This window comes from Lithobates pipiens, unplaced genomic scaffold (genome assembly GCF_037356315.1).
Source record: "Lithobates pipiens isolate NorthernLeopardFrog02 unplaced genomic scaffold, aLitPip1_a1.2 Scaffold_30, whole genome shotgun sequence".
Classification (NCBI taxonomy): Eukaryota; Metazoa; Chordata; class Amphibia; order Anura; family Ranidae; genus Lithobates; species Lithobates pipiens.
The window spans coordinates 170,621,339-170,631,495 of NW_027507791.1; the positions used below are offsets into that span (position 1 = coordinate 170,621,339).

General features: G+C 46.8%; 1 pseudogene; it reads left to right on the top strand.

Annotated features, from left to right (window-relative positions):
- The first annotated feature begins 836 nt into the window (after nucleotides 1-836).
- LOC143949130 (5S ribosomal RNA) lies at nucleotides 837-956 on the top strand (annotated as a pseudogene).
- Nucleotides 957-10,157: the final 9,201 nt, after the last annotated feature.

Below are 10,157 nucleotides of genomic sequence, written 5' to 3' on the forward strand. Positions count from 1 at the left end.
CATGTAGGAGAGAAGTCTCAGAATGGGCCTGGTTGCCAAGGGGTTAATTATCATAAGTAATATACAAATAATTATTATGAGCTCTGTGAGTTCATCCTCTCAGTCTGCTGCAGAGTGTTCCAGCTTGTATTTATACTGCCGCTCTGTATGTAGCTTCTGACAGGCTGCGCAAGGAACCCTGTATCTCCGGAACCATAGATGATAGCAGCCCCATATTTTAACCAGTGCTGGGGTGGGTCTTTAGCTACATACCCACCAAATATGGGGTCTCTGTGACTCCTGGTCGCCGAGCTAAAATCCTCTAGGTCGATCTTTTTTTTTTTTTTTTTGGGCAAATGGGCCTATCTTGAGAAAGGGGCCTGGAGCTGCAGCTCCAATAGCCCCTATGTTAATCCGGCCCTGCCTATGGGCACATAAGCCTGAAAGCGCCCGATCTCCTCTGATCTCAGAGGCTAAACAGGGTCGGGCCTTGCTAGTACCTGGATTGGAGACCACCTGGGAATACTAGGTGCTGAAGGCTTATTTTTATGTTCTTGGCGTTGACTTGTTTTTTTTTTTTGTTTGTTTACCAAGGTGACCATCTTGGTGTTTGTCAAGAGGGTTGAGAGTGCTTGAAGAGCTCGCCTATGGCCACATAACCCTGAAAGCACCAGATCTCGTCTGATCTCAGAGACTAAACAGTGTCGGGCCTTGTTAATACCTGGATGGGAGACCACCTGGGAATACTAGGTGCTGCAGACTTCTTCTCATGTTGTTGGCGTTGACTTGATTTTTTTGTTTGTTTCCCAAGGTGACCATATTGGCGTTAGTCAAGGTTGAGAGTGCCTGAAGAAATCTCCTACGGCCACACCACCCTGAAAGAGCCCAATCTCATCTGATCTCAGAGGCTAAGCAGGGTTGGGACCAGTTTAGTACCTGGATGGGAGACCGCCTGGGATTTCCAGATGCCGTAGGCTTCTTTTTATGTTGTTGCCGTTGACCTATTTTTTTCCGCTTGTTTCCAAGGTGACCATCTTGGTGTTTGTCAAGAGAGTTGAGAGTGCCTGAAGATATTGGCTACGGCCACATCACCCTGAATCTGTTCCATCTTGTCTGATATTGGAGGCTAAGCAGGGTCGGGCCTGGTTAATGCCTGGATGGGAGACCGCCTGGGAATACCAGGTGTCGTAGGCTTCTTTTTTTTTTCAAATATAATTTTTTCTCCAAATAGGGGAAGACGGTCCCCCGAGTACATAATGCAACAGAGAAATACAGAGCAAAAAGCAGCTGAACAATACTTGATACAGGTATATTCGCAACTGTGAGTCTGCCTTCCATCAATCACAATGATTCGAGGCACGGATAAAGTACTGTACCAAGATCCAGGGTCACACAAACCCCAGGTCCCTCCGGCATAATCCATCCAGAGGGGGGTGTGGGGCCGTCATTCCCAATTTTCCACTCTTTCCAAAAGAGAGAGGGGGTGGAGGGGGTGAGAGATAGGGGAGGAAGGCAGAAAAGAGAAGGGTTGAAAGATCAGAAAAGGAGAAGGGGGGACGAGACACGATGGCAGCCACTGTCCAAGGGGCCAGTCAAGGAAAGCTCAGAGCACTAAGGCGATAGCAGGCGACATCCTTCCAGCGAGAATATAAAGGTATTCCAGATGTCTCAGGTTTGTTTAAAAAATTCTTGTTTACCTTGTGATGTGAGGATCAAGTCCTCCATTTTTTTTAATGTCCTCTATTTTCTTAAGCCAGTGGGTAATGAAAGGGGGGGAACATTTTTTCCAATAGAGAGGGATGCAGGATTTCGCCGCATTTATCACATGCCGTAAAATTGATTTTTTTGTACTTCTTAATGGGAATCTGTGAATGGTGCAAGAGAAAGAATGCAGCCTCTTCCTGGATGGAGAAGTCTGTGAATTTTTGTGTTATGCATCGGAGCTCTGTCCAGAAGTCCACCAAGCTGAGGCAGGACCAAAATTTGTGCAGCAACGTGCCCTCTTCTTCTCCACACCTCCAGCATATGTTCGAGGAAGAGGGGAAACATTTCTGCAGCTTTGATGGTGTCAAATACCACCTGGTGAGAAGTTTAAAATTCGTCTCCTGTATCTTCGTGCACAGCGACATTTTGAGAGCCAAAGTGATAATGTGTTGTCTCTGTGCTGGGGAAAATTAGCAATTAAGGTCCTTTTCCCAGTTGGACAGACAGGTTAAGTGTGGGTAATCTGTTTGAGAGAGAATGTGGGCCAAAGGGCCTTCACTCCTGCATAGAGTCTCAAACTCCGTCTGAGGGCGGGCGAACGTTTGAGGATTGGGGATGGAATGGAGAAAATGATGTCGTTGCGCAGCTCTCCAAAAAGGCAGTTGGAAAAGCCCTGTCGGATCTGTTAGGGTTGAGAAAGAAGGCCATTTTCCATCAATGACGAATTTAGACGCATTGTCTAGGTTGGAATTTCTAAGTGGGTCCCCAGTTCAAAGGTTGGATGGCCACGTATAGGGAATAGGGGGGAAGTCAAAGACGTGAGTGTGTTTTGGGTAGCGATCAGGTGACTGACTTTCAACTAAGCCCCTATAGTGGGATGTGACATAAATTCTGTGGGTAAATACTTATAGCACCACATGGTGCTTCTTATCGGAATTTGGGAGTGAGCTTAGAAAGTTTGTTTCGATTCCAGTCCAATACACGCCCCAGATGGGAGGCCAGGTAGTAGCGTTGCAAGTTAGGGAGAACCAACACTCCCTGTTGTTTAGACAATGTCAGCTGTGACCGCTTAAGTCTGGGATTTTTGTGAGCCCAGTTAAATTGAGTGAGCAAGGATTGAACTTGCTTAAAAAACAGGACTGGAATCTGGATCAGGAGAGCTTGGAAAAGATAAGTAAATTTAGGGAGTATGTTCATTTTAATGAGATTGCATCTGCTGAACCAGGAATGGAGGCCAGAATGCCACCCGTGAAGCAAACTGCGGATCTTAGTGACAAGGGGTGGGGGGAAGTTCAACATAAACGTACGTGCGATGTCCGGTGGAATGTAAGTACGTGAGTATATTTTACTTATCCATGCCAGCATCCGTTCACTCAGACCTATATGGCGAAGGACCGAGAACATTAATGTCCATTTGACCCGATCAAAAGCCTTCTCGGCATCAGTACTCATGAAAAGACAAGGGGTCCCAGATGACTTTGCTTTACGGATCAGGGTAAGCACCTTAGTGGTGTTGTCCCTATTTTCCCTGGTGGGAATAAAACCTAACTGGTCAATATGTATAAGGGACTACAAGTGATGTGCCAATCACGTGGCGAGGAGTTAGAGAATAGTTTTAGGACCGAATTTTGGAGGGAAATGGGTCTGTAGCTCCCACATAGGCCCGGGTCTTTGCCCTCCTTAGGTATCAACGAGATGTGGGCTCTAAGAGTATCCTCAGGAAAATCCCCATTCGAGCTCAGAGTATTAAATAAATTCACCAAGCGCGGGCCGAGAATAGGGAGGAAGGTCTTAAAGTATTGTGCGGTATATCCGTCAGGGCCCGGAGCCTTACCCACCTTCGGAGGTCCCACAGCCGTCTGGACTTCTTCCAGTGTGATCGGGTCCTCCAAGTACTCCCGTGATTCCGATGAGAGGGTTGGTAGACCAGAACCGGTTACATATCTGTCTATATTGTCCTGTCCAGACCCTGAATCGGGCAGGTTGTAGAAAACAGAGTAACATTTTTCAAAGACTTCGACTATTTGGGTTGGGGTAGAGCCCTCTGGCCATTCTCATCTATCAACTGTGGTATGTAAGAGCCAGATTTCAACTCCTTTACCGACCTGGCTAAGATTTTTCTGCATTTGTCCTCTGACTCCTACGCCAGTTTACGACAAAACTGGAGTGCCGCTTTCGCTTTATAATGGAGTAGGACAGCAATATGGGTATGGAGTGTCCCCAATTCAATCTCTAAGGTCCGTAAGGGGGTATGTTTATGTTTCGCTTCCACAGAGGCAAGTTCACGAAACAGATTAGCAAGCTGTTCCTTCCGTGTTCGTTTGATGCGCGCCCCGTGCCTGATAAGTACCCTGCGGAGTACTGACTTGTGAGCCTCCCAAATTATCCCCGGGTCACAGTCCTGCTTTAGTTTTCTTGGAAATAAAGGTCCAATTCCCTGGTCACATCTGCTAAAACTTCCGGTATCTGGAGGAGGCTCTCATTAAGGTGCCAGAATAGAGACCTAGGTGAGGGGTAGGGAGCGAGGAGCAAGAGGCAGAAGTATCAACCGATGGCGAAAGGGGACATTAAAGTCCCCACCTAATATCAATTGGCCCTCCCGAAAGTCACATAATCTGTGCAGGGTAGTTCTGAGGAACGTGTCTTGGTGATCATTGGGAGCGTACACAGTGGCAAATGTAAAAAGGCGCTCTCCAATGTGGCCCCTAAGAAAAAGATATTGGCCCCCAGGGTCCACCAGAGAATCCTGGAGAACCCAGGGGAGCCTGCTAGAGATCAGAATGGAGAGGAGGGGTTAGTAGAGTGGTAGACCTTAGGGAAGGATCTCGACCATAGAAAGGGGAGGCTAGTATTTTTAAAATGTGTTTCTTGTATAAAGGCCACATCAGTACAGGATGTGTTCAGTTCTCACAGGAGGATCCACCATTTTTCAGGGGAGTTCAGTCCCTTAACGTTTAGAGAGGTGACCTTGACTGAGTCTCCCATCGCTCCTCGGGGAAGGGGAGGGGGACGTCAGAGAAAAGCAAAGAAAGTTGAACCAAGGTAGGTTTTGGGTAGGTAATGCATGGCGGGAACTAAGGGGGAGAAAGGAAGGGCAAATGGAAGGAAAGGTAAAGGGAAAAAGAGGCCGGGCACCTCAACCCCAGGGGGAGAGGGAAATTAAGGGTTGTCCGCACTCAACAGTACAGGAAGGGTATACTAAAACAGCACAATTATGCTATAGCGCTTACCAGATGTACACTGGGTTTAAAGCGCTGTCCTACTTGGGTTATTGGGTAGACAGGTCGGAGAGGGAGCCCCCGAATCCTAGTCCCCCCAGTCCCGGCAGTGGTAAATGTCACGTCTGATACCGGTATGCAAATAAAAGACAATCAGTAACATCAAAGAAACAAAAAACAGTAGTATAACCAAAACAGAGGTAGAGCATATAACTGTCAGCACTGAGGGGTCTCCTCGGCTCACCCTAAACATAGGCATGCACGAGGGAGCCCGTCACAACAGAAAAGGCATCACAGAATGGGATCCACCACCCCCGTCCCATACCCCTAAAGTACATGCAGTCCCCGAACAAATGCATTTCTCCCTTTGGCAGATTGTCCTCTCCTTACCCCCTCTCCCCCGTCCACGCCCCGGGGGGAAAAGGGGCAGGGAAGGGGGGAAAGGGGGAGTGGAAGGGGGAAAGGGGGAGTGGAAGGGGGAAAGGGGGAGGGAAAGGAGGGAAGGGAAGGGTGGTAAGGGAGGGAAGGGAGGGGGAAACAGAGGAGAGGGGACAAACATGCAGAAATGTCAAGTCCTTTAGCGCACTCCCACCAGCAAACACCCGGACCCCATAAATTTCAACTCCTCCCCTCCATGGTCACCACATCAAGATGAAAGAGGAGCAGCCCTGGTCGGTGCATGGAAAATCCGGCAGGCAAGGGGCTAGGGCCACCATCCCTCCATCCAATGGGAGACTTCACCCGAGCAGCAGTCCTGGGGCCCGCCAATTAGTGTCTCTCCTGCATCGCCATCGGGGGCTGTGTAGAGCATCCAGAGGGAGGCTGGGACCGCCCAAACAGTAAGGGGTAAATCCTCCAGGGGGGTCCAGAGTCACCCTGGAGGGAAGCAGTGTCTCGTACCAATAGGCTCAATAAATAAGTCATCCAGGGTCCCCGAAAGCTGCAGAAGGCAATGTCGGCAAAGAGTAGGTGGGAGCCAGAGGGGGGGACAAGGGGCGCATCCAGGGGGAGGGGACACATATGCGGGAATGTCAAGCCCTTCCAGTACAGCGCATTAGGTATCACTCAGACCCCCCAAAGTGCAACTCCCCCATCTAAGGTGAAGACTCCAGAAGGGAAGATGAGCCGCCCTGGTCTGTACATGAAAGAACCTGCTGCCAAGGGGTTGGGGCCATCATCCCTTCCTCCAATGGGAGATGCCACCGGAATGACAGCCCCGTGTCCTGTCAAGTGGTGCCCCTCTGACAATGTCGTTGTGGTATATGTGGAGCATCCAGGGAGAGGCAGGGACCACCCACACAGTGAGGGGTAAAGCCTCCAAGGAGGACCGGTGTCAGACAGGAGGATAGCGGTGTCTTGTACAAGTTGGTTAATTAGACAAGTCATCCAGTGTGTTCCTGTGAGCAGCGGAAAGAAAGGTCAGTAAGGATTATGAAAGGGTGGGGGCCAGGGAGTGCATAAAACTGCCACCAGATGACCGGGGCAAAGAGGGCAAGGGGATGAAACTCAGATCTGGTAGGTGGGGGCGGGGGTGAGGAGTGTCCCTCATATTACTCACGTTGGCCATACCTTGAAGCTGAGCGCTCTGCATACCCAGGACGTTCTTCTGTATAATCTAGCCTATCTGTATACATTAGCCTGTCTTTTGTACACATTAGTCGGTCCTCTGTATACACTAGTCTGTCTGTATACACTAGTGTATACAGATAAGCTAGATTATACAGAAGAACGTCCTGGGTATGCAGAGATGGAGGCTAGGGTATACAGAGAGAGAGGCTAGAGTATGCATACTTGCTAGTGTATACAGACGGACTAGTGTATACAGTAGACCGGCTAGTTTATATAGGGAGGCTAATGTGTGAAAAAGACAGGCTAGTGTATACAAATAGGCTAGATTATAGAGAAGAACATCTTGGGTATGCAGAGAGAGAATCTGGGTTACACAGAGAGGCTGGTGTATGCAGACTTGCTAGTGTATACAGACGGACTAGTGTATAGAGAGGCTTGGGTATACAGAGAGCTAATGTATAAAGAGCAGCTAGTGTATACAAAAGACATCCAAGGGTATACAGAGAGACTCGTGTATGCAGAAGACCGGCTAGTTTATACAGAGTGGCTAAAGTGTACAAAACACAGGCTAGATTATACAGAAGAACGTCCTGGGTATGCAGAGATGGAGGCTAGGGTATACAGAGAGAGAGACTGCGTTACACAGAGAGGCAGGAGTATGCAGACTTGCTAGTGTATACAGATGGACTAGTGTATACAGTAGACCGGCTAGTTTATACAGAGAGGCTAATGTGTACAAAAGACAGGCTAGTGTATACAGATAGGCTAGATTATACATAAGAAGGTCCTGGTTATGCAAGAGATGGAGGCTAGGGTATGCAGAGAGAGAGGCTTGGTTACACAGACTTGCTAATGTATACAGACGGACTAGTGTATACAGAGGACCGGCTAGTTTATATAGAGAGGCTAATGTGTACAAAAGACAGGCTAGTTTATACAGATAGGCTAGATTATACAAAAGAACGTCCTGGGTATGCAGAGATGGAGGCTAGGGTATACAGAGAGAGAGTGAGGCTGGGTTACACAGAGCGGCAGTAGTATGCAGACTTGCTAGGGTATACAGAGAGAGAGGCTAGAGTATGCATACTTGCTAGTGTATACAGGCGGACTAGTGTATACAGAAGACCGGTTAGTTTATACAGAGAGGCAAATGTGTACAAAAGACAGGCTAGTGTATACAAATAGGCTAGATTATAGAGAAGAACGTCCTGGGTATGCAGAGATGGATGGCTAGTGTATACAGATAGGCTAGATTATACAGATAGGCTAGATTATACAGAAGAACGTCCTGGGTATGCAGAGATGGAGGCTAGGGTATACAGAGAGAGAGGCTAGAGTATGCATACTTGCTAGTGTATACAGGCGGACTAGTGTATACAGAAGACCGGTTCGTTTATACAGAGAGGCTAATGTGTACAAAAGACAGGCTAGTGTATACAAATAGGCTAGATTATAGAGAAGAACGTCCTGGGTATGCAGAGAGAGAAGTTGGGTTACAAAGAGAGGCTAGTGTATGCAGACTTGCTAGTGTATACCGGTGGACTAGTGTATACAGAGAGGCTTGGGTATACAGAGAGCTAATGTATAAAGCGATGCTAGTGTATACCGACGGACTAGTGTATACAGAGGACTGGCTAGTTTATACAGAGAGGTTAATGTGTACAAAAGACAGGCTACTTTATACAGATAGGCTAGATTATACAGAAAAACGTCCTGGGTATGCAGAGATGGAGGCTAGGGTATACAGAGAGAGAGAGCGAGGCTGGGTTACAGAGAGAGGCAGGAGTATGCAGACTTGCTAGTGTATACAGATGGACTAGTGTATACAGTAGACCGGCTAGTTTACACAGAGAGGCTAATGTGTACAAAAGACAGGCTAGTGTATACAGATAGGCTAGATTATACAGAAGAAGGTCCTGGTTTATGCAAGAGATGGAGGCTAGGGTATGCAGAGAGAGAGGCTTGGTTACACAGACTTGCTAGTGTATACAGATGGACTAGTGTATACAGAGGACCGGCTAGTTTATACAGAGAGGCTAATGTGTACAAAAGACAGGCTAGTGTATACAGATAGGCTAGATTATACAGAAGAACGTCCTGGGTATGCAGAGATGGAGGCTAGGGTATACAGAGAGAGAGGCTAGAGTATGCATACTTGCTAGTGTATACAGGCGGACTAGTGTATACAGAAGACCGGTTAGTTTATACAGAGAGGCAAATGTGTACAAAAGACAGGCTAGTGTATACAGATAGGCTAGATTATACAGATAGGCTAGATTATACAGAAGAACGTCCTGGGTATGCAGAGATGGAGGCTAAGGTATACAGAGAGAGAGGCTAGAGTACGCATACTTGCTAGTGTATACAGATGGACTAGTGTATACAGAGGACCGGCTAGTTTATACAGAGAGGCTAATGTGTACAAAAGACAGGCTAGTGTATACAAATAGGCTAGATTATAGAGAAGAACGTCCTGGGTATGCAGAGATGGAGGCTGGGTTACACAGAGAGGCTAGTGTATGCAAGCTTGCTAGTGTATACAGACGGACTAGTGTATACAGTAGACCAGCTAGTTTATATAGGGAGGCTAATGTCTACAGAAGACCGGCTAGTGTATACACATAGGCTAGATTATAGAGAAGAACGTCCTGGGTATGCAGAGATGGAGGCTAAGGTATACAGAGAGAGAAGTTGAGTTGCAAAGAGAGGCTAGTGTATGCAGACTTGCTAGTGTATACCGGTGGACTAGTGTATACAGAGAGGCTTGGGTATACAGAGAGCTAATGTATAAAGAGATGCTAGTGTATACAAAAGACAACCAAGAGTAGACAGTGAGGCTCGTGTATACAGAAGACCGGCTACAGAGAAGCTAATTTGTACAAAAGACAGGCTAGTGTATACAGATAGGCTAGATTATACAGAGGAAGGTCCTGGGTATGCAGAGATGTAGGCTAGGGAATCCAGAGACTGTGTTACACAGAGAGGCTAGAGTATGCAGAAGACCGGCTATTTTTTTTTACAGATAGGCTTGTGTATACAGAAGACAGTCTGGGGAATTCAGTGAGGCTAGTGTATGCAGAGAGGCTGGGACACCGAGACTATTGTAAAAAGAAGGCAGGCTAGTGTATATAGATTACGGGCACCTGTATACAGAAGACAGAGAGGCTAGTCTATATTGAGTGGCTGGTGTACACAGAGAGATTAATGTATACAGAAAAGCTAGCGTGTAAAGAAGACAGGACTTTATTTTTTGCTAATGCAACTACTTTTGAAACATATAAAGTGCTTTTTTCATATTTTGGTGCTGTTAAAAAGTGGTGTGTTGTCAGTGGTGATATCAATGTGACAGTTAATGTGGAGAACTACAACTATTCAAAATATTTGTTAGACATTTGACTACTACAAAATACTCTTCCCCTATCTATGGATATCTAAACTCTTCGAGGGTAGCAGGGCTAGTATCAATAATATTTTAAGTGGTAGAGGATCCCAACGAGATGGAGCTTTAATCTCATCTTGATATGACCGCAAAGCTGTACACGTGCTATCCTCCTCAGACTTCTTACCATTGGCTCTGATATCCATGCAATATGATCATTTGTTTGTAACTATTTGTATCACACATTCTGTGAAGTTGCCTTTGCATTGTATGTCGCATACTACTAAATAAAAAATAAAAAAAACAGA